Here is a 917-nt window from a genome sequence, read left to right as displayed (position 1 = left end):
TTCTTTAACCGAGATGGCAGAACCAGCTCGTGCTCTTAGAGATTACGCCGCTCCATCGCAAGATGAACCGCATTCAAGTATTGCTCCACCCGCAATCGAAGCAAACAACTTCGAACTAAAACCTTCGCTGTTGCAGGCTGTGCAACAGAACCAATTCTCTGGAAATCTTACCGAAGATCCAAACCTTCATTTATCCGTATTTGTCCAATACGCTGATACTGTTAAAGCTAATGGTGTCACATCAGAGGCAATTCGACTTCGTCTTTTTCCTTTCTCATTAAGAGACAGCGCTAGAAGATGGCTTCAATCTCTCCCTTCCAACTCAGTCACCACATGGAACGAGTTGAAGAAAGTTTTTCTTGCCCGATATTTTCCGCCAAGCAAAACAGCTATGTTAAGAGCCCAGATAAACGGATTTAAACAGAAAGACAACGAGTCTCTTTTCGAAGCATGGGAAAGATACAAAGACATGATGAGACTTTGCCCACACCATGGTTTGGAAGACTGGTTAGTAATTCACACATTTTATAATGGCCTCTTATACAATACAAGGTTAACAATAGACGCCGCTGCAGGTGGTGCACTAATGAACAAACCTTATGCTGATGCTTACCAGCTTATCGAGAGCATGGCCCAAAACCACTATCAGTGGGGAACCGAACGAACAACGGTGGAAAAACCTCAACCGAAAACTGGCATGTACGAGATAAGTAACCTTGATCACGTTAATGCAAAAGTGGATGCTTTGGTCCAGAAAATTGAAAGTTTAAACGTATCACCTCCAGCCGCCGTGGTTGCTATAACTCAGAATTGCGAGGTCTGTGGAATCCAAGGCCACACTCCTGCGGAATGTCAACTCTTGACTGGAATCCAAGCAGAGCAAGTAAACTATGCTCAAGGAAGCCCCTATTCGAATA

General features: G+C 44.1%; 1 pseudogene; it reads right to left on the bottom strand.

Moving 5' to 3' along the window:
- Positions 1 to 398: 398 nt before the first annotated feature.
- Positions 399 to 498, bottom strand: LOC127099112 (uncharacterized; annotated as a pseudogene).
- Between the last annotated feature and the right edge of the window lie 419 nt (positions 499 to 917).

The sequence above is a fragment of the Lathyrus oleraceus genome, chromosome 6 (assembly GCF_024323335.1).
Source record: "Lathyrus oleraceus cultivar Zhongwan6 chromosome 6, CAAS_Psat_ZW6_1.0, whole genome shotgun sequence".
Classification (NCBI taxonomy): Eukaryota; Viridiplantae; Streptophyta; class Magnoliopsida; order Fabales; family Fabaceae; genus Lathyrus; species Lathyrus oleraceus.
Note: the sequence above shows the minus strand (reverse complement) of the source record. Positions and strands in the feature narration are given on the sequence as shown.